The sequence below is a fragment of the Cygnus olor genome, chromosome 8 (genome assembly GCF_009769625.2).
Source record: "Cygnus olor isolate bCygOlo1 chromosome 8, bCygOlo1.pri.v2, whole genome shotgun sequence".
NCBI classification, from domain to species: Eukaryota; Metazoa; Chordata; class Aves; order Anseriformes; family Anatidae; genus Cygnus; species Cygnus olor.
In genome coordinates this window covers 18,518,868-18,545,344 of record NC_049176.1, presented here as the reverse complement: position 1 = coordinate 18,545,344, position 26,477 = coordinate 18,518,868, and the positions used below count along the sequence as shown (strand labels likewise).

The window sequence follows — 26,477 nt, the reverse complement described above, 5'->3', positions numbered from 1 at the left end:
ATCCCCAGAGTAAGACAAGCAAAAGAATAATGATTAACATCAGTGTGTGTTGTGCTTGATAGGACCAGTCACAGCCATTACAGCAGTGATTCTTAAATGTGGGCAGGGGCATATGGTTGCACATAAGGCTCAGAAGTGTTATTATGTCCAGATATCACCTAGATCATTGTAAAATAGTACATTTAATGATTGTACCATGAGCTGTCCAGGAATACACATGCATGGAAAACAATATGAAGTTTGTTATGCCAAAATTGCTGCATTGCTTTTAAAAATACATTTTTTTGCAGTCCAAATTCCTCTCTGGCTGTTACAACAAAAGCATCTGTTCAGTGTTGCTGCTCAAGACAAGACTGCCTGCCCTTTAAGTGAATGGGATTTTTGGAATAAACAATCAGGATGATTATGCTTTCCACTGCTGCAGGGATTTTTATTTACTTCTACAGCATATTAATATAGACAAGAAAAAAAAGCAGATAAACATTTTTTTGGTTGTACTAGATGGCAAAAGTATATAATTACATTGCTCAGAATCTCATCAGCTTCCATCAGCCTAAGCTATTTTATGAACATACTTATAACTGCCGAATATAGAGCAATTACAGGAAAGCATTCTCCTTTCTGAATGCATCTGCACATTTAGTATGGTCTGATCTAATTAAAGTCACTTCCATTAAAGTCATCTGGAGTATTTCCACTCCAGGTTAAGGCAAAGACACAATAAGCACAAGAGGACCGCAGTTCCTACAGCCAAATACTGGTATTAGAAGCTCAGCTTCAATTTTAACCAAATAAAAGTATTTCTAGAAATGATCTGAAACATGACCTGAATGCAAACCTAATCCAAGACAGCAAGTTGTTTGCCTTCATTTTCTCTGTAGGAGTCAAAAACCCTCCTACTTAGTACAGGGTTGCAGGAAATTGAACTCTAAACACAGTTTGGGGACAAGAAATTAGTGAATAAGACAAAGATCAAAGCTCCATGTTCCATTATTTACAGGCAGTTGGAACTGATCTCTATATTTATCTCAAGTACTTTGTTTCCTGAGAGAGACGGTGATATATTTTAGGGTCTCCTGTGCCCTAAAAACTCTATCAGTGCTAATATCTGGACGACAATGGAAAGAAGTTAAAAAAGAAAAACTGTGTGGCAGTTTGGTAAAACTATTAAGATAGCCTGCTTTTGTTTTTTTGGTTTTATGGAGAAAAGATCTGAAGCACTTTGAATGTGAAAATTTAACACAATGGGCAAGTTCAACAGACTTAATTCATATTTCACATTAAGTTCATATTGATTTTTTCTCACCAATATTCACTTTGTCTAAACAACCTTTCACTTTCAAAAGCCTGGGGAGACTGCCAAAGACCATTTCATTAATAAGTTTAATAAGAATTGTTAAGTCTCACAAATACAACTAGTTCATGTTCATTTCACAGAAAAGAAGAAAAACACCACAGTTAAATATAAATGTTCCAGCTTGAACCAGTTCCACAACAAAATTAACTTAGATTTGTCAAGAGGCAAAATGCCTCTGTTCATATGATGAAAACGTTCTTAGCAAAAGTTTTTAATAGCTGAGCAGAAACTACACACAGTGTCATTGACTTCAAAGGCCTTTCACTTACTTATATTGAAAAAGCAGCTTTGTCTCACATGCTGGATTTGTTTTCTTTAAAGGAAAATCCATGGTATGTGTCTATTGACCAAGCATCAAAATAAATACAGAGTTTTGTTTTGTTTTTACATTCAAAGGCAGATTTTTCAATGATGGCTTTTATTTTAAGTCTAACATGAGCTAGTTAATTACAAAGTCCTTTATTTTAAATAACTAGACTGGTGAGTATCTGCTAATGAAACTGATTTGATCTTTAGTTTTCAGTTTTCAAAATTAGGAAGGCAGAGAGCATATACCTATTATGTTAGAACAAAGGGCTGAGCACAGAGATTAAAAAAAATGAGAGAGAGAGAGAGAGAAAAGAAAAAAAAAACACAACACTGTTTGGGACCATATTAAGACAAGGTAATTATATTTCAGGAATTCAAGCTTGTAAAGGGCTTAGTGACAATCTAACATTACTTTTCAGGACACACTATCTTCCATTTTCTTTTTCTGTGCATTGCCAATAAAACATTCATAACGTTTATTACCCAGGCAGAATTTGAAGGAGACTTAATTAACTGCTTGGCACACCAGAAGAGGCACAATTTCTCTTAATTCTCATGAAAGAAAAGGAGTGCCGACGACCACTATGAGTAGGTGGTCTTGAGCTTGAGAAAAAGAAAAAGAAAGCTTCTTCCTTGAAAATGCCCTACGGGGGTGTGAGCAAGAATCATTACAGCAGTGACACAGACTGAACCTGCCTAAGAGAAATCGAGCATTTTACAGGTAACAAGCAGGAGAACAGTGAGTGGGAGCGTGAGTACCAAACTCCAAACTGGATATAAGTTAGAATAGCACTCTTGCTAACAAGCAGAAGAATTCCTTCTTACTCTTCCTGCTTGTCCCACTTATTTTTACATTTGAAGGGATTTCTGGGTTTGTTCTTTTTTGCCTTTTTTCTCCTTTTTACTAACTGCTAGGTAACCTTATGTCTTATTGACTAACATTAGGCAAACAAGTAAATAAGACAGTGAACAGTATAATTTCATTTCTTATAAAATCACATTACACATGCCACATTTATATTTAAGTGCTTGAAATTAATAAACCTAAAGAAAGTAAGACTAAAACTTGAAAGCTGCCTCCTTCTTTTATGTACACATACATTTATACTTCAACACACACAGTTCTTGATAGCTTTGAGTCATTGCATCTTAGTAGTTGCTCTAGCCTAATTATTTTCGTTAGACACTAATCAACTTTTCCATAATTTCTGAGTAGCAGTGAGTTCCTAACAATCTCCACCAGAACAGAACTCATGAGACTCAACAGCAAGCAGATACCCTAATCTGATATTGCCAAAAATTGCATAAGACAATTTTACCCCAAAAAGAGTGATATCTCATTGTTAAGTCTATATTGATAAAAGAGTTTGGGCTAGTTCTTGACTATTTCACGGTCTTTCCTTATGGTCCACCTCAAATAGCTTAACCTCTATGTATCTGCTTATTATAACTAAAATAAGTATAATAGCAATATTTCCTTTATTCTTCATCTCCCTTGCCTTTGGGTATTCTCCAGCAAGGCATGTTTTTCACTTTGACATCAGTCCTGAAGGAGTGCTCACACTTTAGCAGAATTACCCGTGTATTTGCTGCTGCACACATTTAAAACAACGTGCTGCAGTGGGAAAAGCACCACAAAGAACCTTCAGAAACACTGTGATATATAAACAATAGCTCCTTAACACCCCCCCATGGTTATCACATACTGACTTCTATACAGAACTTACTAAAAAAAATACGCAAGCAGTCTAGGATTACAACCGAGCAACTCTGTGGTATTTTAAAAGTAATCTGAAGTTGACTCTGAGTAGTTTCATTGGCATCACACAACGTAGCAAAGTCACATGGGCTCTGCGTAGGCAGAAGCATGGCTTTAATAGGTATGTTTTCTCTTCTTTTGTTATAATAAACATGCTTAGTTTGTAAACAGTCCAGAATCTTATTATGAACAATATTTGGCATTTATTAAATAACATATATTCAAAAAACTGATTTCCTGTTTCACTGGGATTCTACACAGCCTACCAAAGCTGGTATTACCAGATTCCTCTAGTGCTCTACCACAGTTTTCACCAGGCTGTGCACACAAGTACTCTTCTCCTCACTCTCCCTCTCGCACTACCACAGACCAAACATCTTTTTTCTCTTCCATTTCAGCGCCCCATAAAACAAATCTGTTGTCAATCTGAGGACACCTGGAACGAACTTAGCAGCAGATTCTTTGACCTTTTTAACACATCAGGGTCAAAAATCACCATCAGCAGTTGGAGAGAAAAATGTCAAAGATCAAAGTCTTCCACTCCCACTACTGTTCTTGTTTTCCTTTGTTGATATGTGCACTGCTGACAGAAACCAGCAATTTTTATCTTGAAAGTGCAAATATTTGATAGGAAACTGAGGCCAGCTGTATAAACCTAAAACAAACACCAAATATTTCTGTGATTCTTCTAATGGCACTGGAAAAGGTCCTTTTTAACAAACAAAATCTTTCTCCTGGAGGGTTTGTAAATCAAACATTGTAGCTTTTATTAGTTGATAGACTGTTGATACTCAATAAGAGCTGACTTTAAATTCAACCAAACTGTGCAGACTCCTTTCATTGTTGAGCTGAGATATGCAAAAAGTAAACACCATAAATCACGAAAACTTTGTTTTGTGCAAGTATTTCATGATAATATTATGCAACATTTTGGTAGAGTAGGCAATGTTTTTCAAAAATACTTTTATTTTTAAATCAGACCCTCTGCAAATCTGTACCTTACAGAAAAGTATTCATTTTCTTTTGCTTTCCTTGAAATAAACTTCTGCTCTTTTGTTTTCTGACTACTATTTTTCTCTGCTGACCTTTATGTGGCCCAAATTTTAAAGCACTGTAATGAAAATGCCTCCAAGCATCTTAACAGTTCCAAATTGTTTATATTCGAAACTGACTTCATCCCAAATCAAATGTCAATATATATTTGGTCTTTTAGAAAGGCACAACATAATTTTTGAAGTATGTTCAGAGAAGTATTGAAGAAAGAGAAGAAAAAGAGTGCAGAATCAAAAGAACATGGATTAGGTCTACAGTTGTACCTCATTTGTCTTGTAAAGTCAGACACTGAATATCCTCAGCTGTTCCCATTTTTCTGCCACTCAACCGAAAACTGAATGAGCATAAGGTGTGAAGTTGCCACTGAGAAAGTAGCTGATAAAGTTTTAGGGCGTCTATCACAGTAGCAGTGAGGTTCCCCTCCCCCCCCCGATACACTTTTAATGTGAAGCCCCTTTCTTATTTCCTTTAACCATTTTCCTTTGCACCTCTTGTCATATGGAGTGCCACAGTCTAAATTTGTTAATAATCCAGAGATCTTATATATGTTCAAATAAGAATTCTACCCATGCAATTACAGTTAAGCTGACTATGCAGGAAAGCTAGCATAAATTAGGATCAAGGTTTGTCTAGGATACATTGTGTGGTGAGAGAAGCATGCTTGGTAAAAGCCAAACCTTTGCCCGTGCCCCTCAACCTCTTGGTATAGAAACAGAGAAGACTGCATGCCATCTTCTCTGGAGCTCTTCCATGCAAGCGGACCCAGGAATCAGAATATGTGTGTAGTTACTTTAAAGAGTGCACTCCAAGAAACCACCCAGCTGTTGAGTTTCCTTTAAACACTGCATGCATAATACCTGCAAAAACAGGCAACGTACATTATAAAGAGCTAACTCCTAAAATGTGTGCTTTTAAGCCAAAGTATCAAAACACAGCACATGTTGAAAATCACTAGATGATTTATCAACTAACCAAAATATCTGAACAAGTCCTTGGAGAATATTAAGGCAGAAGCAATTTCCACATGAACTTAATCAACCCCCACTATGATTTCCTTGATTTGCTGTTTTTAGAGAATTTTGATCCTGTCTTAATTCCCATAGCTTTACCATCTGCACAGCATTTTTATGAAAGGTAATTTTATCCCCTCTGCCAACCTGTTAAATATTGTCATGGGAGGATTTATTAGTTTCCATGACTCCAGACAATATTTTATTCTCCTTGAGTTTTCAGCTGGCAGAGCCAAGTTCCTAATTTTATCAATTGAAAGCACTGAAACCATTCATTAATAAAATACTCTAATCTACTTGTTCTATGACTCAAGAGCAACACTTGTTTTTCAGCCCCCAGCTGACAACCTCTTTCACAGAAAGAAGGAAAAAAAAAAAGTTGTTTCTGTGTGATGTAAACCCCTGCAAGTTAAGAACTCTGGTTTAGACACAGCTCCCCCACTTTCTACTGAGTGACTCCTTTAGAAGTATGAAAATATCAGAAACCTAATTGCTACAATGTGTTGGAAAGATTTAATATTCAATTAAGCCATAAGCTTTTTAAGAGAACAAAACTCATTTTACTCTTAAAATTCTATGCACACTACTGATGATCTTTAATTATTATAGTGCAATGATTAATAAAAGTAGCAATGTGCCCGGCAGACTAAGCGCACACGAACTGTTTCTGCTTTAGAGAAGCCTGAAATGTACAACAGTAGATTCTTTCCAAATGTATTTATCAGAAAGCTGTTTATCTTCTGTAGTAGAACTTGATTCATAGTCATCCCATTTGTGTCAATGAATGCAGCACAAGGCCTTTAATACTCCCTGGTTGGGAGCTAATGTCTTTAACTTGCCATTAGGTGATTTGAAAGACCTATTCATTTTTTTTTTTTTTTTCACAGTCAGATAACTAACTCTTTAACACTTTATTTCAGTACTACTAATACTTACTAAGGGATTGACTTCACTAAGTGAATAATCTCAACTGCCTCAACATTTCCTCGCTCCCTGACAGATATAGCTGTGGTGGAGTCAATGAATCATGCTGAGTAGGTCTATCCCCTTGAGCATTTGAGCATTTTTTTTTTATTATTTTTATTTTTGACATTTAGTCCCAGTGCTCCTCTTTATTGTTTAATGGGAACCTTCCAAGGTGTGTGGAGAGCACAACATACCTGCTTTTTTCCCCAGTTTCTGTAATGTCCTTCTACTCAAATTACAAACCATCAGCCCTCCATTTCTAGAACAAGGATTGTATTTCAAAATGCTTCCTTATTAGCTTTTGGGTTTACCTTATGACAAAAGTGGCAAAGAAAAGACCACTTTTTTTCCTTCCCCTTAGCCTGCAAAAACAATTAGATATCATGATCATAGGCAGAGTATAGGAAAGATGATTTGTGTTCTTTTTTTTTTACCCCCAACTTGGTAAAATTCATTCTCTTCTAGTACAAAAAACTATCAAACACACTCAGGATGAGTACCAGGGATAAATTCATGATAGTTTTCAAGATGAATCAATGAGCACATATTGAGTTTAGATTTCTGTTGGAATCAGCTTTGACTATAAAAAATATCAAATCAAAATGCATTTATTTATTCCAGTCATGCTTTAGAATGTGAAAATTGATAGTTTCATCTCCTGGTATGTCTGCCCCACAGACAGCAGTATAAGGAAGGCGCAAGTAAAATATATAGAAGCACATTAGAAATGAAAATATTAAATTTAAGCTAATCCTCTCTCAGTGTCTTGGCTAGACACTACAAAAGGGCTCTGCCAAGATGTAGAACACGCAATTTTTGTTGCCAGGCTGTTTGAATATGGTTTCTCTGCAGCTTCTGCTGCTCTGAAGAAGTTATTGCTCCTCCATTGCTAACTTGCCTGTGACCCAGATGCATCACCAAAGGGGACTACAAGATGTTACTTGCTTTGAATCTTTTTGAATCAACTTTGCAGTTGAATAATGTCAGGATTTTTTTCCCCCACTATGTTTCTCATCGGTAGTACATATCTAGCATGCAAATGAAGAAGAATATTAATGGCACACCTTACTTTTGGCATAACCACATTTGCAGTATGCTGTTAAAAATCTTTATATCTAAAACAAAACAACAACAGTCTCCTGTGAGGAAAGTAATCAGATGAGGAAAAACCTGTTTCTAGAAGATTTTAATATTAGCTTTAGTGATCTAAAACATCAAATGTGCTTTGTTTTTCCATAGGAAGATTAACCAAGGAAGAGAAGCTAGTGTTTGCCTGTAGGATGCCTGTTGGTTTGTTCTCTCCAAGGCACCTCTAGCCTCCTTTGTGAATTTCCTTTCTAGGAAAATCAGAAGAGGACCAAATCTCAAGTAGTCAGTTGGTTTCACATTCTAAGGATCAACAGCCACCTTTCTACTCAAGTCTGAGTGAATTCCCTTGCCAGCAGAAAACAGGTGTCAACTTTAATCCTACAATTTCTGCTTTAATAAATGTTATAGCAGTTATAGTATACTTTGATGTATTGCTGCCATTAGAGATTATGCCTTTCTACAAATGAAAGCTGTTTTCTCCACATTTAGAGTTACAACATACTATTATGAAGACTGAATAGTTTTCAAACTTTTGTACTTTAACTTAAACCCCATTTAGGTGCCCAAATGCAAATCAATTTTCAAAGATAGCTACAATTCAACCTGACCAGAACCAAGTAATAAAAAACACAAAATTAAATAAATGCAAATAGTTTACATAAACTACAGAATAGTACAGAAAAAAAAAAATGAATAAACTACTAGTGTACTAAACACTGGGTATACGGGTGTATTATCCTGAAATCTCATCATTATGACATTTTTTCACAGTGAAAAGGCAATGAAGTCTCATATAAATCAGAACCAATTCACTTTCTTCATGACCATAAAGCCTCGTTATTTTTACTGTCGAAAAGGAGAATCACTTCATAGGAAATGGTAGAACCAGTTACACATGTTCAGCATTGTGACACAGAAATCCCATTACAAGATTGCTATCAAGTTCCTTTAACTCAAAGTTCTCTTTTTAGCAAATGATACTTTGTATTTGGCCATGATTTGTAAATGCAGGTAATACTTTCCATTTGTATCATAATTTTCATCATTGAATATGAAATTCAGCTAGAGTTTACTGGCTGTTTATGTACAATATGATTCTTGAGAGAGAAACGGGGTTTGTTTGGTACAGAGATGAAAACACCAAATTAATTGATATTCCCAAATTATCCCCAATGCCTTTGGAAGAAGTGGGTAAGAAATCCAGTCTTCCCGCACTTCAGGACAGTGCCTTCACCAGCAGAACACCTTCCCTAATTTTAAGCTTCAGGGAGGAAGAAATACAAACAGACCCAAAAAGAGAGGTAAGGCATTAGTCAAAATATTAAGTAAGCCATTTTGCCTGAGTGTTTATTTAATTCTCCCTTCACAGACCTCATACCTTTTCCAGAGTAAATTTTAAGAAATTATAAAAAAAATAATCACTACTATAGTCTTGGGAAGCTGAACCACTTTCACCAAGCTGCCAAAATACACCTTTCCCAATAATGAGAAATTAGAAATCACTTACATTATTCTACACAACTCCTACGTAAATAAAATTAGTTTAGAAGAGAAAGTGCAACATCAAAAATCCAGCCTCCAGTCTCACATAACTCTTTTCCTATAATTTTGAAGACTTTCAAGAAACCTGGAAAACAATGCTGAATCTTAATTAAGGACTGCTGAAGGGATAATAGTATCCTATAACACTGACATCTGGACTGCTGCTAGCACATGTAATGTATATCTGTCACTGACAGCTTATCAGGTTATATATAATTTTCAATCATTAGTCATGTCTTCCTCAGCAAGCACAGGAATCTGCAAAACCAACATAGTTATAGAAGTAGTACCTTTGGAGGACAAAGTCACACATAACACTATTAGAAGGCAATCATAATCCATTAATATGAAGCAGACCATAAATGTCAACACAAAAAAAATTAAACGCATATCAACAAACGGGGTATAGGCATGACTGACATAGACAATCAACTTAATATGCTAAATGACAGCTTTGGATACACATATAACCTACACGTACTTAAGGTCCAATAGGAAGAAAGCAAAATGTGTCCAGCATCATTTCAGAAGGAAAAGAAAAAATCTGTTCCTATTTCTGTAGTCTTGTAAAAGAAAGAGAACTTCTGAAAAACTTCCAAGAAGAATGCAGCATGCCCCAACACAAACTTATTCAAGATGTAGTTAGCAGATAAGACTCTATACATGACACAGACTGGTTAAACAGAGGCAGGCTTTCCATGCCCTGTCATTTGATCATGATATTGATGGATCATTTCTATTACTGGACTAGACTGTAATGAAAAGCCTTGTGAATGTGCTAAGAAGATTTTAACAGCTCACTAGAGACCTAAGTGTGGAAGGAGCATGCCTAAGCCAAGTTCTATATGCAGTCCATATACCACCATGAATAATGAAGTGTTTTAGGCAAAAGAGAAGACAGTACAACGTGATTTTTTTTTTCTGTCACTAAGATTTTTGGAGACATTCTAGTGGCAATTGATTGGGTGCTCTAGCACTGGTTAACCCTTTGGTTGAATTCTCAACCATAAAACTATTTTTCCTAAGAGCAAAACTTAGTGGAAGAGGCAGGAATTTATATACATTTAGGATGAAAAAAAAAAAAAAAAAAAAAAAGTACAGACCACTGAAAATCCTGAAAAACCAAGAATCGCTTCAGGTTGAAGAGTGTTTTTAAGTGTTCAGAACATGTTATCATTTTACTAAAGAAAAGTAAGTCTTGAAAAGCTTATTAAAAGAGAAGTTGAAATATATTATATTAAAAGAGCTTTTTTATACTTTTTAAATTAGCAATTTAGTGAAAATCAACATGGTTTTATTTTATATTTTGGGGTAGCCAAAATCGTATTTCTTACTGGAAGTGCTAGAGTTGAAAACTTCTGTCTAGCTCTGTTCCTAGGCTAGTGAGAAAAGCTGTTTCAAAGCAGACATATTTGCTGATGGAGGAATTAGATTAGCAACACACAATGGTTCCAGAAAAGTCAAAAGGTTAGAATGTAGTAAATGTACAGATGATATGAATCTCATGATATTTGTGATGCTTGTATGAAACAAACTGTCCATTTTATTTTCCCAGAATAGATCAGATTCATAGTACTGCATTTTCGTAATACAGACAGTGTGTTAGAATTGATGGCTTTAAAGAACTGACCCATCTGAATTAATGATCCTTATCACACTGTTACATATTTGAACTAAAGCAGCATGCTTTATTTGCTGACAGTATTCAGAACTGAGATAATGATTTAATTTTGATCAGAGATCATTTTTCTGCCTAGAACATGAATTAGAGCAACAGAAATGTTAAAAGAAAAAATAGCATATGGCTAATTGACTGGCTGAGTAAACAACTACCCTTTCCTTTTAAAAGCCTTTTACCAAATATTCACTTGATACCTATTAGTAGCAAGCATTCATGGAGTCTCTGCTCATGACATCAAAGAGAACCCAGAAAAAAAAAAAAAAGTTAATGCTTGCCTCAATGCACAGGAACTTCCATTCTCTTAAGTTTAGCCCGTAATATAACGTGGATTAAAAGATAATTCAATATATTTTCATATATATCCAGTAAATCTAGCCTAAAACAGAAAATGGTTCCTTTACTGAGATGTGGAATTTGGGCCAGATCCCTTTGGTGAGGAATGTCTTAGAAATAGCCAATTAGAGGAAAGTAAACAACTTAAGTGTGGGTTCTCCCTCAACCAGCAGGAGTCATTTATTAGGACCCTTCAAGAGATAAGGGAACTACTGGCATGCTTGTGGATAGCAGCTAAAATTATACAGTCACTCTGCACTCCTTATACATTTGTCACCGTGAGATATAAACATTTATGTCAGCGATAACAAACCACTTACCTTATTTGGCTATTTTAAACACCATTGGAATTCAAGGAATATACTAGCAGTGTGTTATGTTTCTGCTAAAGAAAAATGATATCAGGATTGCAATGTTTTCAGATGCTATAAATTAAACTATACAATCTTTGTCTTCTCTCACTGCAAGAGAGTACGTCTCATAACTACCACACAAATTGTCTTGATCACTGCAGTGTAATAAGGTTCCTATAAAACAGTGATTAACTTGCTGTATAGTTAAAACGTGGCAGAAAATTCAGTATTTTCATGTTAAGGCCAGCGGGAGTTGATGATCAGCACTTTTTGTCTCTTCATTGCTATCTCTTGAATAATTCCTAATGCTAATTCCAATTTTCACACTTTCCAGCAAAATGAAATCAACACATATAAAATTTAACACATCACAGCTTATGCCAAAACCTTTCTGTAAAACTTTGAGTAAAGTCAAGTAAAAGTGTATTTGAATGACGAGGCTTAAAATTAGAATCATAGCATTTGACTTTTCACATTTCCAAAAGGATTTCACCTACAAACACCAAACAGGATTTCTAGCCTTGCAAGATATATGACAAACATTTGTGGAGGAAGTTCAACTTGCAAATTCTTACCTATAAAGCAAGTTTGTTATGACTGTGGGAACTTTGTATTTACAAGGAAAAAATATAGTTCACTTTCAAAAAATCCTTTCAATTCAAAAATAAATAATGTGAACACTAAGTGTCTGTATGGTCTGGACATGCTCTATGCCTTTAGTATTTGGGTGACATTTCCTGTGTATTTGCTTACTCTAAAGTATATTTGAATGTTGGAGGTTTTACTGTGTTCTCTTAAAATGCCACTACTCTGAAAAATAATTTCAAAAGATAGGACTGTTTGATGTTTATTGTTTCTTAGTGATTTTGGTATCAAATGTGTTCCAGTTCAAAGTTAAAAAGATTACTTGCTTTCTTATTGTCAGGTCTGCAAATTCATCATAGTTCCAAAAAGTCAAGAGGCTCCCATTTTTAAGATTTCTATAGGTTAGTTCTGTATTTTGATACATTATTAATTGGGATGGCACTATTGTTCAGGAAATGTGCAATCTGTCAATATTATTTCTCGATGATGCAACAGAAAGAATAGCTTATACTCCATACCTTAAAAATCCTTTCAGAAAGTAGTTTATTTGTATTCTTGAGCAGGCAGATGCGATTATCTTCATTGTGATTTGTGGAGTCAGAAAACACCAAACATTGTAGTAACTAGCTACAGCAGTAGCTAGTAAGCAGTAAGTAAGGTAGCTACAAATGTGGGGGAGTTTCTTAGAGAGTTTTTAGGCAAATAAAGGATGTTCTTTTGCTATTGATTTCTGCATTGGCCAGAGGGCTATTTAAGACGTAAGCAAATTCACGGTTAAGGGGGATTCCACAGCACTACAGTTTTGTCTTCTTCGCCTTTGCTTTCAAACCACCCCATTCTTTTCCAACCTTGTCTGTTTCCTCTTCTGATTTCCAAATTACATGAGAATTTTGTAAGTGTGCTTATTCTGCTGCTGTCTCTTCTCTGGAACAAAAGCTGAGGTCTAAATGAAATGCAGGGACCTAAAAAATATTTTTTAAATAGAGTCTTTTCAGTGAGGATTCATAGGTATATGTGGAGAAAAAGTTTGAGCCACTTGTAAATTTTTTATCTCAGACACTTCACTAGTCCCTAGTGGAAAAGGAATAAGGTTGGTGCTAAAGACAGAAACATCAAGAGGAAAAAGCTTCCTTACAAAACTTTCACTGTAATCTTCTTGGAGAGAAGCTTTTTAAATAGTCAAATTCTGCTTATACAAAGGAAATAAAGATTTGACGCATGTTTTTTCACCCTGCTATTGTGATAATTGAAAATTGCAAGAAAATAAATCAAATCTGTATGTTGGGACAGCAGATCACTAGGGCAGCAAGCTACCTTGTTTGGCATACAAATAAGAAAAACAGTGCCAACTGAATTTACACTATAAATGACTCTAGATCTGTCCTTGATAACTACACCTTATCTATAATTAATGATCTGCTTACTATTTGGACAAAGCTAAAGTACTCCATTTACATATATAGTAAATATCTCTTCCCTTGGCAAACAGATTTGACTCGGTCTGTCCTAGACTGCACTAGACTTCTTAGCACACACAAGACCCCCAGTTTTCTATTCAAAAGATTATTCTCTAGAGTCTATCCTTCTAGTACAAAAAGACCGTATTCTTTTAAGAACTTAAGTATCTCAATCTCTTTGATACTCTCAATGCAATTTTCAATTTGTATTACTTAGACTCTTAGTAAAGAAAAAGCAACCCAATCAATTTCTGTTAAAAACTCAGTGACACACTGCTTAGCAGACCTCTGTGTCTGGGATCGTAAAACAAAAATTCAAATAAACAAAAAAAAACATTTAGTGACTAATCTTTTTCTCTCCCCTTGTCTGTAGAGTCCTGCTAACTCTAGTCAAAGCTCTGTAGTGAAGAAGATAATTCTTTGTCTCTTCCTTTTAAACAGCTAACCCATATGTTGGCTGGTTTTTGAATAATGATGTGTAGAGGTAACTAAACTTCTCAGGTGCACCATTTCGTGGCTGATTGGATGATTCTTAAACTTATTCAGCCTAATTTTGCAGGGTTTTACACTCCTTAACATGAATGCCTGGTATCTCTGATGTGCAAGGAGACATGTAATTTTATACAAGTGAGACATCAGTACAGTCTGATGCAAGAATACCCCTCAAGAGAATATAAAGAAATTCTCAGATAAATCAAGATTGTTTATTGGTATTTTAAAGATAAAAGTGTTTATGGAACAGATGAACCTAAAGAAAAGGAAATCTTGCAGGCCAAAAAAATGCAGATGAGATTAACCTGTATCAATATTTCTATCACCTGAGCATTGTTTATCGCTGTCACACACTTGAAATTAAAATGCTAAAGAAAACTCTCACAACACATAGCATTTTCCAGAAGATAAATCCCTAAGGAGCAGGAAGATTTAAATCAACAGATGAGTTACATTCATTATTGAAGGCACTAGTTTGGGAGTTAAAGGCTACACAGCAGTCCTCAGGAGTATATGAGTAGATGGAAAGAATATGTAGTTTATCAATGAGAGAGTATTTCCAGTAGGGTTGCTTTTATCCTATCCATTAAAACTCATACCCGCTGAACTCAGATTATGATGAACTAAGATTATATTAAATCCTTCCTTGCTTTATGAACACTGTTTCAGTTTCTCAGGTATGGTACGCTGTAATACTGCTGCTGACTTCAGTGGTGCTACACCAGCTCACTTAAGCTTAGGCTGGCTAAGTAAGTATTCAAATTCTGTTGGTTTAAATACATTATTAGTCTAGAGGTTTCCCGATATTCCCTTTTCATCTGTTAATTGAGATAATTTTTATTATCTGCTTCTCTCTCTCACTAATGACTCAGCACCTCCTTTATTCCCTTCCCATTAACTTTTTATTGTTGTGAACAGTGACACAAAATATGTTTATAATTGTTCAGTAAATACCATAGCATTGCATACAGAAAAGTAGTACAAATAACTTCTGGGAAAGTAAAAGATTATCACTCTTTTGGAATCTCATTTAAAATTGATCACAGCATCCTGTTTTATCCTGTTACAATATAGAAGGCATTACACTTAAATTTAAGAAGCAGAAATAAGAGAAGCCAACTGGATGAATGAAAATATTTGCTCAGAGGAATAGCTTTATTCTAATCCCGATACTGTGTATATGAAAATCTTCATTATCAAGTAAAATGATAAACCCTGTGACAAGGCCTCTTCTAGTAATCCACAACTGAAATGACTTCTGGTAGTTCTCTGGACCAAAAATGGCCTCCTGGCCAATTTATGTCATAGGACTAGGATCCAGAAAGAAAAAAGACCTTGAGGACTTAAGGATTCACACTAGTTTAGCATCTGTACACCTTAGCTTTGTTTTCCATGTAATCAGCTCTGAGAGACTAAGATTCATTACCCTCTGTTCCTTTATTAACTGTGCTATCAAAGGCTTATGATCCCTGCATGACTTCAAGATCTCACTTCAACATCAACTTGGTTCAGGATCGATTCTACTTTTTGTCAATATTATTCAAAGACTCTGGATGCGCATCTCATCTTTTATTTAAGGCCTCTATGTACTTAGTCATACGGAGCTAAGTACAGGTCTGATAAAAGCAGGTCCAATTCTACTAACTTTGGCTGAATGGAACCTACTGAAACAAGAACTGAACTCAGTCAATTGCCTTTCAAATAAGAGTCCACTCATATGCATAAAATTTATGTTTATTACATTGTCTTCTCCTAATGATATATCATCAAATATATTTTTATTAGAAAGAATTATTTTATGCTACTAATAATTAGAGGACCTTCTCCTAAAACAATTTACTTAATCATTTGACTTTGTATTCTTTAATTATTGGCATATCCCATTAATTCATGGTCTTTTCCATTTACAAGCTGATCACAAATAAATTAAAAAAAAATCTACTGTTCTGTATTATTCACTAGTTTCAAATGCTTATGGGTGTCGATGGTTTGTATTTACCATGCTTGCTTAATATGCAAAATGAGAATTGGTCGAGATGATTTTGACTAAACACTTAGTCAAACACTGGATCTGAGTTTTCTTATTAGAGAACCAGAGAGTAAAATTTTCAGCACATGCTCACATTCCCAACTGTAACATCATCTCCAGCATTCACTTCAAATTGGCCACTTTGCTCTTCCTGCTAGAGCGCATTTTTGCTGTCCCACCACCTTTCAGCAGGGGGTAAATTATGCCCTACAATAAGAGCAGCAAGTACGTCAAAAGAACAATAAAGAAACAGAACAAACCCAGTTCTAAAATTCAAGTGGCACTGTCTTGCAGCATTTGCTCAGTTCTAGCAACAAACTCTCAATATCACACCTTAGAACAATGTGCTCTGAAACTGTAACAAACAGAGGGATTTAATAATGCAGATAGATAGGAATGGGCCCTTAGGATCTTCGTACAAGGCTGCTGCTAATTTCATGGGCTTTGTTCTGCACCAGCCTGGTTCTGGTCTATCCCACTCTGATGGTAACAGAAGATGTGAGGCTGAGAGCTGAACTTCCACACTAGAGACCTTTTGCAGGCAGGCAGCCCCTCTCTTCTCACTCCCACACTAGCCGTGTTACTTGATATCACCATCTAGACAACACAGCTGAAGCACATAAAAGACTGCGTACACAGCCTTGGCATCTGTCCTGGACCATGGTCCTCTCCCTTTGTGCTGAAAAAATAAGCCATCAACTTAATAAAATCACTGATGGCATTTCAAAGGTTAAAGCAGTGCTGCAAGTATTCCCTCTTACTTTCTCTTATCTCTCTAGAGAAGACACCACTAGTTCTTTGAAACAGTAAATAAACCTTAAACCTTTACGTGTTCAAAGGAAACGCTGGCTTGTCTCAGAGAGCATTCCTTTTGACACAGCCTCCAAAAGCCTGCTCCCTGGCAAGTTCATCCTGTTCCTCAGGCAAGACCTGGGTATTCCCTGCTGTGAAAGAGCAAGCCCTTCTTCCCCTTTTCCCTCAGTGGAAAGTACATCTTCTTTCTAGCCAGGCTAACCTTTGACTTTAGAGCATAACAATATTCTCTCCTTTGAAAGCTTCCTGGAGGACTTCTTCCTTTAAAGCAGAGAATTGCCCTAATTGGACCTCCAAGAACGACTGTCATCTTTTTTCACAATACTTTACAAGCCCACTGTCCTTCCCACCTCTCTATTCGGTGGTGTTCGATTTTGTTAGGTTTTAGATTAAAATAAATTAAAGGCAACTGCATGAGGTTAAAGTCACCTTAGGGTTTAAACCATTGTTATTGCAGTAGCTCTTTCCCTACTGTGGCACTATCATGCATCCATCACATTGTCACTTCTCCTTTCAGAGTACAATTGACAGAGAACAAGATGGAAATAGTCCATCAATCTAGTGTCACAACTGTAATAAAAGTCTACAGAAAACCTATAAAACTGCTTACGCTCTCAGCGATAGCACCAGCATGCTGGCTGGTGTAAAGTATTCTACAGAGCCGCAAAGAGGTAGTGTGTCGTATGGAAAAAACTGCCATTTGAGTCATTTTGCAAGTACTAACTGCTTGCAGTTACCACCCTGTCGTAACAGGAAAGAATGAAGACAGCAACAGCAAAGAAACACTTCTGCAATTCTCACAGTAAAAGCACAAGTAATTCTGCTTAATTTTCATCTGTTGGGCTGTGCCTGTTGTACACATTAACATGCTAAGGGATGTAGTCACCCAAGTCACAAAGCATTTGTCTAAGTAATCAACTAGTTCACTACAAGCAAGTCTACAACTGCTGTCAATGAACAGAAAAAAAATCTGTTATGTACTTCTGTGTGCACTATGTATTTGCCCCTATGGTAAATTCTAGACAATGCATCTGAGTGTGGATTTCTTGTACGTAAATACTGGAGGCCACAATAAAAACAGGATAGCAAGCTTTCAGAATAAAGAACATGTAGCATGTAAATCCTTGCTTACAGATCATGACAAACAAATTCATTGCATAGTGTGTATGCATCCCTAAGATGTTTGATCCCAAATGAGGGGCACGCACAAGAAATGAGAGACACATGCTCCCCCGCGTACTGTTGCCATTTCCGTGATCTTAACAAAAATGTTAATACAAAACTAAATGAAGGAAAAAGGTAAGGGAAGAGATAAAATCATCAAGGTTCACATTTAGGAGGGAAATAGAGAAGCTTCGGAAACCAAATAAACAAACGACATAAAGATGTCTGAGGAGACTGAATCTTAGGAAAAATACATGGAATACAATTCTGCTTCAGAATACAGCAATTTTCTAGAAATTCATGTAGAGGTTATACTGAAGAAAAAATAAAACGTTCAGCCTGATATGAATTAGATTTAAATTAAAGGAATCACCTTTCTTTTAAAGAAGATCAGGAAATATCACATCATCGTATTCACTCCCATGAAGAAAGCAGTCAGTATATTCAGTTGGTTCTTTGCCAAAGTGAAAGATAACATGAGAATATCTTTACAGATATTCTAACATTAGTTTTACAATAAAATAGAGACTCATTCTTTAAATTGTTTATTTCTTAATCCAGTTTTTAAGTGATTGGCCCTTGATTAGTACCATAATCCACCACCAAAAAGGGTGTTACAAAGCAGTTAAATTCCACTGTTTTGTCCAGCTTTCTTCATAGACTCTGTCAAAAATTCACTGGAGGAATGGTTTTGTTTATCAAATCATAATCAGATGTTTTCAGGGTGACCCAGAATATGAGCAATGACAGATGTGTCTCAGTCTTTGTGTCAGAAGATAATGATTTGAGTTAACAAAAATTGTTTTGGTGAGGTCACGGATCTTTCTATCATCAAATAAGAGTTCAGCAATCTGGGTAATGAGGAGCAGCAGGGAAAGCAAGTGAGAGAATGGAATGAAAAATAAGATTTTTCCTTTTTTGATTCATTGTGACTAAGCCTTTAACTGTTCTAAGAAATAAGATTTCTTCTCACTTTTAAATAGCAGTTCAACTTAATCATTTATGTGGACACAGAAAAACGTGCTATAAATCCAAAGACAGAGAAATACTAAAATCTAGGATTTAGGATAATTCTTACCATATTGGCAATTGCTCTCTTTTTGCTAAATGCAAAGGCTTTTCCTGAACAGAATAACCAAGAATGACAAGAGGGAAGGTGAGGAGTCTTTTATCATCCCAGCAAATACAATGCTTGAAATGTTAAAAGATCCACAAAGTAATGAACCCCCCTGCAACATGAGCAAAACTCGTGCTTGCACTTTGGAGCTGACTTCTACACATAATTCTCCTCCCCTGAAGCCATACCGGCAACTACATCCATGGTCATGCCCTGGTTCTTTTGCACTGTTAATCACTCTTCTAGCATTTTATCTTTTGCCCAGAATCAACCGCCCTTAAGTGTTGCACACTCAGCTTTATGTTACACCTTTAGCCACCTGAATGGGCATGGATTTACTGGAGTAATGGGTATTTAAAGGAATTTCAAGCAGTTCATCTTCCATTACGTTAGGCCATGTGAATACACACAGCTGTGCAGCATCCTACTTTAACTAAGGGCTGAATTCACCTTCCCTGTTAACAAAGATGCAATGGCAACAGCAGAAAGCATCTGATGCTTTCATAACCAGGGGAGCTGCAAGGCTGTAGTACCAGTTTGTTACTAATGGTATTCAAATGATGGAAAGACTCCAAGTAGGTTATTGCTTCCAAAGGTGAATTAACATCTAGATGGCTCCAGAATTAGAGATTTGCCAAAATAATGCAAGATTTCTCTGGTATTGCTGCTCAATAAGACTATGAAAGCAGGGGCAGCAAAGGCCCAGGAAGAATTACCATGCTTGGGCTTGCAGAGCCTCTGCCTGCCTAAACACCCCCCAGGTGTCTACGTTTGGGAGCTGGCACTATAGTCCTGTACTTTTTGAAGTCTTCTTGCCTCTAGCCACTGCATCTGACCCCGGTCTCTCCTGCACACTGCCAGAGCCCTGGGCTCCACTGATGAGACCGCTGTCTATTCTCAGGTCAGAGAGAGGATCAGTACTGTTCTCCAAGATGTTGCACAAACTTAAACAAACCCATTCTGAGAAAATCAGTACCAAAGAAGTTATCACTTTTTGTATCTCTCTGAACCAAGTGCAGACACACATGTGCCCTGCAGAAGTTCTTCATTGCAATATATCTTGTCTTAGATAGCAAATGAGAGAACACAGACACGCTCCAATCAAATGAATTAATCCACACCACATCCCTGCATATTTTCCCCACTGATCTTGAAAAGATCTCTGATGTTTATTTAGACATCCTATAAGGAATACAAATATTCTTTCTGTAGCTCAAGATCAGGGCTAATTATAAAATTTCCACTCTTTCTCTCTACCCAGACTGGTTTCTACTGTCCATGGCTGGGCTTTCCTGTTACAAAAGCACACACTACTTTTTCCTGTTCATAGCCTCCTCCATCTCTTTGTACATTCTCCTGTCTTTTCTCATTTCCTCTGTACCTGCGGTTTTAAGAACAACATTGATGCTGTCCACCTGTGGAGAGATTTTCTTTTCTCCAGTCACCCCTATCTGTGAAACCAAAGGGTTTTTTACCTGATGATGTTGAGGTTACAGTTTTATACTGTAACTGTAGTTAAGATGTGGCAACCCTTTAGAATGACTCGTTCATTGATAAGTACACTGAAACTATTTCATCTTCTTAGCACAACATGCTTGAGGAACCACTCAATAAAAGGAAGTTCTAAGACAAGAATACAGGCAGACTGATGGAAATAAATTGGAATACATAGCTTTGGATATAGTCAAACTTCTCACATGAATAACTTCCAATTTCTACCAAGATGACAGGCAGAGATTTGATGCTCTATAAATAGACTAAGGATCTAAAATGTTTGGGCTACCTTAATTCTGAAAAGTGGCATCACCTCAACCATTTAAAGAAATATTAGCCCTGAAAGTTAATTGGGACTGTCCTTATGAGAAGTTATTTTTGATGAAATCCAATATACGGGAAAATTCACAGCAATTAGTGGACATTGCAGATTATGCACACACATTTTGCATTATTTGGTGATTTTAATTGTTAAGTCTCACCCAAACTGGATTTTGCAATTAGTCTTTTATCTATTTGATGCATTCCCAGTACAGTGTTAAGCAGGACAGCTTTAGATAAAGAATGTTCAGATGTTTGTCTTAGATTAAGTAGGAGGGTGTTAATTGGCAAAGTAGTCTCTGATTTTGATATTAAATTTGAATATCATGGGGCATATTTTCACATTTATAAGGAAGCAGCACCCAAGTTCTGCATGCTGTGTTTACTTTGCAGGTCTTGAAACGAATGAAATATGTTGTTTCTAGTGTACAGATGGTCATTTATTTCCATGCCAAATTAATGATAGTTTTTTTCCCTACCTTTTAACATCTGCCCTAAATTTATCTATTGTTGTGTTACACTTGGCTTTCTTAATTAGAGGAGAGAGTGAGTGTAATTTGAAGGCTCAGCTGGGATACATTTTCCAAACTACCCCACAGAGTCTGAGTCTTCTTGACTCTTGGGAAATCCAAACAGCCTGATGTTATTTTGGCAGCTCCTGTTTTCCAAGTTCCTTATTTTCTCCTCTGAACAGACAATGCTTCCCTCCAGGTCTCCCATATGGACAGTAAATAGGATGCTAACATCCTGTATGGTTGCTAAATTCTAGTTCATTCAGTTCACAGAAACTTCATGACTGCTCACTTGTTTCCATATGTTTTCAATGGTTCCTGTAACACTCCTTACCTCAGGACCAACTGATTAAATGGCATTCTCGGTGATCTTGTGTCCACTGTGTTTGAAGATTTAAATTCTTTAATATACCTGTTTGATTATACAGATATAACTTTTCCCTAGTTTATAACTATTTCCACATTTTCTAGTTCAGTTGCTATTTTTTTACATATAGTTTATTAATATCACCCATATTTCCCATTAGAGCATTAACTGGTACCTGCCTGATAACTTACATTGACTTATTGCCCCAGGCTGCTGTAAAAAGCATCCTGCGAGGACACGCTGTTTGGTTATTCATGGAGCTCTGTGTTCTGCAGATTGCTCAGTCCCAATTTTTCAGAAACAGTTTCATAAACTAAAACTGCATTAGAAAGCTCACTCTCCACTGCAGCTGATGATTTAATGCAAATTGTCAAGATATTCTGCACCATTTATGAAAAATATTTCGGAAAGAAAAAAGTAACATCTTTCCATCCAGCTTATAAAACACTGCAACATCTACTCAGAAGTACAATAGACTTCTTGTAAAGCCTTCACAGCAACAAATTTTGATATATATTCTTTCCCATATGTCACAATCCTAAATAAAAGGATTTTGATCTTTACAAGCCTAGTCCACCCTGAATTACCTTAAAGGTACTGAAAATGTTTATTATCTGCATCCATTTGGCGTTGCTGCTTATTATTTTATTTAGCTTTATTTAAAGTGCTTATTCACCACTCTGTTATATTACTCTCCTATTCATTTCCCTTAATCAGAGCATTCAATGTTGTTGCTATAGCAATACTGCAACTTTTTATATGACCAAATTCTTGTCTATTGACGTCTGTGCAAAGAGATTTAGAAATAATTCTATCAACAGCGAAAGTGGGCCAGGCGTTCATCTAGGAAAAAAGTCGCCTCTTACTTGGAGAGCCTGTTTGCATGATGGCATCAATTAAGTGTATACGTAAGCCATACTTCAATATTCACCTTGATATATGATGTACCTAAATAAAGAGCTAATACAGAGCGATGAAAGGAGCTTCTCTACCTTTGTGCACCACAGAGGATGTTTTTCGTCCACACATCATCAAGGTGGCCCTGCACAGCCTTGTGTTAATGGCTAGAAATAGGTCAGAGATTCTACATTACGTATGTAATGACCCGAATTTCCATGCAAGTGGAACAGTCCCTGATAGTCCAGGCTAGCAAGTAACGCAAAAGTACCACTCGTTGGATGTAGGTTCACAGGATAGAGTTTGTTTCCCCATTTTCCTTGTGCTTGACCCACATAAAGCCCTCTCAGTAAAGATTTAGTATTTGAATTAAATTCACTGATCCACAGTTGTATTTCTCCAGTGTGAGTTACACTGAGACAAAATGAAGTGGCGAATTAGGCCCTGAGGGCTTTAGGAATGATGGGGCCTTTTTGCAGGCCTTTTGGCTTGGGATGAGTTTTTGCCCACAGTGAATACATAAAATAACTAGCAAACTCTTTTACTTTGAATATCGGTTACAAGACCAAGGAGTGTTCATTACTTTACTGGCTGGGGATTGAAAGTTCCGAAATTAGAAAAGCTACTCAAGGAAAAAAAAATCTCTGCATGCTATAATTGAACTGGTTATGAAAAGAGCTGTGAAGAGACTATACAAGAGAGGCAGCAAATGTACTACTCAACAGTACAGCAGCAGCAAGAGGAATAGACACTGCAAGCAATTTCTAGGCCAAGGAGGCACAGAGGGGGATAGCAGGCCGAATAATGAGAACAAAAGAGAATTAAAAGTGCTTTACCAAAAGATTAATTTCAAATGTTTATAATAAAGTTGCACAAATACTTCCGTTCTGTAATTCAGTCTTAAAATAATGCAAATTAATCATACTTTAATTTGAGATCACATTCCCTTTGATAAACTTTCTGGGTGTTTCTCTAATAAATTTATCTTACTGCAGAGATATGAAGCCTTTTTACCTGTGTCCACTCCTTGAAGTCACAGGAGTTTCACTTTCCTTTGCTCCCATGAAAGACACCGATCCCTTGTGATTATTAAGGGAAGAGGACAGCGGCGGAAGAGGAATGATCCTATCCCTTTTACTTTTACTGTCCCTGTTAAAAAAGAAAAGAAAAAAAAAAAAGATAAAATCTAAATACACAGAGAATAAGTACATAAACGTACACATCAGAGGCAGATGATGACAGTCCTATCACGTGAATTTCATGTCCCCTTCATAATTCAAATGATACAGGCCACATTCCCAGATGGTTGTACTGACAAAGTATTCTGGAAGTTGTTCTACAAGCTTGGAATCTGGTAGTATAATTTATTAAAACAAAACACGTATTTGGTGTCCCTCTGCTCCCTTAACCTTGTTATCATTAATTATTGTGTTGGAAATCAAAATATCATCTCTTTTCTGGTATTAATTTCATACAGAGATCTAAAGCTGGGTGGTGTGCATGTGCTTCTGCCAAGCTACTTGGATCAGCTCTGCTGGACAATGTGGGTGAGTGAGTCCATGCCTGTTTATGATGATTTTTCCTTTTGCTCATCTGCAACCTGGAAGCTGTGATGAAAACTTTGATGCTGGTGTATGAGACATATAGCAGCATGCACTGCTGTGAGCTGGCACTTACTTCCCATTTCTCTTTGGGATTTTAGTTCAGCAAGCCAAATTTCATTAGTACTGGATCCCCTGTCACAGAGTCCACTTAGTTGCTACTCCTACAGACTGTAAGCATTTATAATGCACAAGCAGTGCAGCATCTGAGCACCACACAACTGGCATATGGAATAAATCTTTTGTAAAGTATGAGACCAGTAATCAGCACAGGAAAATAAATGTATTCTGAAGCATAACTGCACAGCCCATCCCACAAAGAACACGTTAATAGTTGTTAAATCTACAAGTATGCATACAAATATCCCATTATGGTGTATCTACAGTCTTATTAAATAGCAATCTTTCCTCCTATCAGTTAAATCAATCCCTCTTTCCTTTTTCTGAAACCAAGTACTCCATATTCCCTGTAGCTGGCATTAAGCCTAATTTTGTGGAAATCTGACAGACAAAATAATTTAATTTTCACTGTGTACTGCATTCAACCAAGGCTTTGGGCTATATTAGGAAGGGCAACCCTCCCAGTTCATTCATTAATCTGTTTTCCATAAATCTCATTGCATAAATAATGTAAGTTCGTTATAAATATAATTAATAATGAATCCAGCTCCAAACTATGAATAAACTACGCTCTGGAGTTTTTCCAGAGTTTCCAAAGCATAAAAATTTTGTCTGAGAAATGGTTGAGGAACCAGCCATTTTGATCTGACACAACAGCAAATTAATATTGTACTAGGAAACTTCTAAGATCAATATAACAGACAGCCTCTGCTGGATGCATATAAAATCCCTGCGTTAAACGACTGTGTCACTGAAGCTCTCGGAGACAGGGGATGGTTGGAGGCCCAGCATGTGTTTGCTGTAGCACTCTGCTGAAATGCAGCCTTTATTAAGCCACATATCTTATGGAAAGTTTCTTTCTAGCAATTATTTTTCCTTTGTCCTAACTCTGTTTTCCAGAAGAACATATGCTCAAATTTCAGAGGCTGAGACAGACTGCTAGGTGGGGGAATACAGAAAGCATTACATGTTCCTTTACCAAAATCAAATCAAGCTTTGTAGTTGGGAATTTCTTCAGCATTTAATGAAAATGTGCAGAGGAAAACTACTTGCAGGAGGTCTATTTGCCTGCTTATGTTTAAAGCACTGAACTTTGGGGGGGCCTAAGCAATGAAGAAAAAAAAGCAGATGATTTTGCAAGTTGCATTAGCAAGTAACAAGCATGAAGTTTGCAACTCAGGCTCAAAAGTCTTTCCTTTACCTTCATTCAGGTTTAAATAATTACAGAACTTGCATATGGTTTATTCTGAAATACTACTGTAAATAAGAGATTCTACATAATATTAGTATTCATAGACATCAAATAAAAAACTGGCTGAGGATGGCATATTTCCCTTCTAACAGGAAAATTGTTGTGCAAAACCGTACATAGTTCAAACAACTTCAAAAAATAATGTTTAATATTTAAAGAAAAGTACTAGTCAAGGGTTCCATAACATCAGTAGATTTTATCATGTATTATTTACCTATTGGAGACTCTGAGACCTGCTCTATAACAAAAATGTAAAGATGGGTGCTGAAGTAGCCCTTCTAACTGTGAGAATACCTGAAGGAGGGTTTTTTGAGTTTATGATCTCTTAATGAATACAAACTATACAGATGATTATGTTAGCAAAATTAAATATTTGGTGGTATTATTATTTTATTCAATTAGAATTTAACTTTTTACAATCATTCCAGACTGGGTTAGGCACCTGAAGAACAGACAGGAAAGAAAAAACCCTGCCTCACTGACATTCAGGTACAGGACTACTCTCTACCCTGCTTGGCTATTATGCTCATAGACTAAAACAGAAGCCATAATATGATACATCAGCTGGACAACTCTTTGTGCTAAAATATCAGAATATATGGAATTAAAATTGATTTAAACCTGCATACATAAGCATCTGATGAAATAGACAGAAAAGAACCCCGATGGACAGAATTTCCAAACCCTCTGGCCAGAGCTGACATGAAGTACAGTCAAACAGGACAGGGGTGCATGTTCTCAAGAATGTGTAACAAAGTGAAAATTAAATTTATACTTTTCTGTGTGGTCTTATAATAACACACA

At 36.4% G+C, this 26,477-nt stretch overlaps 1 long non-coding RNA gene across 1 annotated transcript in view; it reads right to left on the bottom strand.

Annotated features, from left to right (window-relative positions):
• The window catches only part of LOC121074162, a 38,050-nt gene extending 14,207 nt beyond the window's left edge, over window positions 1–23,843 (bottom strand). Inside the window, exon 1 of the long non-coding RNA XR_005822179.1 lies at window positions 23,715–23,843. This is a non-coding gene — a long non-coding RNA (uncharacterized LOC121074162). The remainder of the gene's footprint in view (window positions 1–23,714) is intronic.
• Between the last annotated feature and the right edge of the window lie 2,634 nt (window positions 23,844–26,477).